This window comes from Arachis ipaensis, chromosome B08 (assembly GCF_000816755.2).
Source record: "Arachis ipaensis cultivar K30076 chromosome B08, Araip1.1, whole genome shotgun sequence".
Classification (NCBI taxonomy): Eukaryota; Viridiplantae; Streptophyta; class Magnoliopsida; order Fabales; family Fabaceae; genus Arachis; species Arachis ipaensis.
The window spans coordinates 102,473,741-102,476,939 of NC_029792.2; the positions used below are offsets into that span (position 1 = coordinate 102,473,741).

Sequence of the window (3,199 nt, forward strand, 5' to 3'; positions counted from 1 at the left end):
GGTGATTTCCATGCTGGTTTGAACTTTGCTGCAGTAATGGATGCCCCTGTTATTTTTATCTGCCGTAACAATGGATGGGCCATCAGTACACCAGTAGAAGAACAATTTCGAAGTACATTTTTTCACTTCTTTTCAAATTCTTCCAATTGTTTCTCTGAATTTGTTTTTCTGAAAAATGACTTACGTACCTCCAACGAGCTTAAATCCTATCAAGTTCAGGTCTGTATGGTGTTTTTTCCCCTCTAAATCTTTTCAAAATTATTTCTGGTGTTTTTTCCCCGCCTCTAGAACTAGTGTTTATAAAATTTGACATATTACTATTTTGCATCAATATTAATTATTATTTAAAATTTAAATATTGAAATTACATGTTTATTCCATAAATAAATAAGGTTAGTAAGATAACCTTAATCAAAAAATAATATTAGGCCAAAATAAAATTTTCTAGAATTTTTACAGCATGAATAAATTCTAAGTTATATATATATTAGCCCAAGATCCATCAAGATACAATATATTCTTCTCCCTGTTGAAGAATTTGCATCGAGTAAAATAGTTATAACACCTATAAGCTTATTTTATGCTTGTTTGGATAGGTGATGGAGTAGTAGTGAAAGGACAGGCTTATGGAATCTGGAGCATCAGAGTAGATGGAAATGATGCTCTTGCTGTTTATAGCGCAGTTCATACTGCTCGTGAAATTGCGATCAAAGAAAAAAGACCAGTTCTAATCGAGGTGGGGGTGATCTCCTTGCATGCTAAGATAATTTTGCATTTGTTTTATATCATAGCAGTTAAGTGTATGACAAATACTATACTAAATAACTTCCAGGCTCTCACTTATAGAGTAGGACACCACTCTACATCAGATGATTCAACCAAGTACCGGCCAATTGATGAGATTGAATATTGGAAGATGGAAAGAAATCCTGTGAATAGATTCAAAAGATGGGTTGAAAGGAATGGTTGGTGGAGTGATCACAATGAATCGGAGCTTAGAAGCAGCGTGAGGAAGCAGGTAATTATAATGGTACGAGCTCAAAAATGTATTTTTGTAATTCCAATACAAAGGAAAAGAATGGTAATCTTATCACGGCCTTATTATTGAAAGAATCACATTATGTTAATCTGACTCAAGTGCAAATGTATTGACCTCGAGTACAAGGAATATGGCTTTTCCGCTTTTCAAGTAAGTCATTACATTTGCCTTTGAGTCGGACTCTTGGCCTTCGTGATCTCCAAGGTTTGTATAATGTGATTCGTCTAGTAATCAAATCCTTGACCGCGGTAAGATTATTATTTTGTCCATTCATATTGGAATTACAAAAATACCTTCTTGAACTGCCATCTATAATTTTGCTAGTTCCACTTTAGACACACACCAAACTAGTTAGACAACTTTTTTTTTACTTAAAATTTCTTCCCTTCAGTTGATGCAAGCTATCCAGGTGGCAGAGAAAGCACAAAAACCTCAGCTCAGCGACCTATTCAACGACGTCTATGACCGACTACCATCGAACCTTGAGGAGCAAGAGAGATTACTTAGAGAAATTGTCAAGAAGCATCCAGAGGACTACCCTTCTGATGTCCCTTTGTAGTTTCAAATAAGGATTTGTACAAAGTTGGACCTCCAACCCCAAAAGAGTTAAAAAAAATTTAGGGGTCCTGGAGGTTTCTCTTGGTTTTATTATTATGTATTGATTTCAAACAGAAATCTAACCAGAAAGCAGAGTGAAGAATAAACCCTTTATTGAGTGTAAAATAAAATTGCAATTATCATAGATAGGCTCTTACATGCATTGCTATCAAAGCCACAAAGAAGGGGGGATGGGGAGGACTTTTAAAGTTTGTAACTCTTACATGCATCACTCTTATTCTTAAGAGCGTTTGTATTGGAGTATATTTTCGTATAGGGAGTGTTATATGAATAACTCCTTTAGTAAAAAATAAGAGAATATTAGAGTAAGCATTTGTTTGGGTGTTATTAAATTGTTAGACAAAAATATTTAAATAAAAAACCTTCTATATTTTAGTATGTTTGGCAAAATTTTAATAGTAAAAGATGTTTTCGTAAAGGTTTATCCAAACAAATTATATTCTTCCCTTTTTTTTATTTTGCCTTTTTTCCCTCTTTTTTCCAAAGGAAAAACATATAGAAAAAGAGAAATAAAAAAAGAGGAATGATAGGGACCAGTAACATTTGGGATTTATAGCCATCAAATAGCCATCAATGAGACTTTTAATGGTGTGAGATTAATGTGAGATTTCATCCATAGACTCACTTTTCTTTGATGGTTACATACTGGCCAGAATTTGATAAAATTGCTGACCTTCTAGACTTTTCCTTAAAGAAAATGAAGAGAAGTGAAACAATGAGGAAGAGGAGAAGAAGAACAAAAAAAAATGAAGCAAAGAAATGTAGAATTTATACATTTTCGTCCATAAATTTATGTATATTTTTTCAAAACTTTCTATGTTTTTTCCCCAAAACATTTGTTAGAGGAAATTTTGTCTCTAAAATTAACCAAAACAAGAAATGCACAAAAAATTGTGAAGCTAAACACATCAAATTGTGAAGTTGCACACAGAATGATTATATAGATAAAATGAAAAAAATACAAAAATTCTTAACTACAAAACGCAAAAATTTAGTAAAAAAAAAAAGAACTCACAATGATATATAATATACTTCAATAGCTAAGCACATAATTATATTTTAATAAACATAGAAATTCAAAAACAAGTCATAAATGACACTAAATTTCTGTGTTTCTATCTACAGATTTATTTGTTTTTCTTCAAAAAGTTTTATTTTTTATTGAAGATTTCTTACAAGAAAATTTGTTTCTTAAAGTTAAAAAAAAAACAAAAAAACACAAAAATTTCAATAACAAGTTAAGAAACAAATTAATTTGCGAAGTTGAACACAAAATAATTACATGGACAAAATTAAAATTACAGAAATTCTTAACTACAAATTAAATAAATTTTACTATACAAATACAAAAGCTTCACGAAAAAAAAAGAAGAAGGAAACTCAAGCTTATATGTGACTGTTTGTCTAAAATCAGCTCAAATAATTTTGTGCCCATGGGATGCACTGCTTTTATGAACTTTGAATTTATTAAATAAAAATTAAAAAATGCTATGAAAGAAGCACATTAAAAGAATTTAATAAATATAAACTATATTAATACAC

The 3,199-nt window shown here is 30.9% G+C and overlaps 1 pseudogene; it reads left to right on the top strand.

Moving 5' to 3' along the window:
* LOC107613358 overlaps positions 1-1,897 on the top strand; it is a 10,701-nt pseudogene extending 8,804 nt beyond the window's left edge.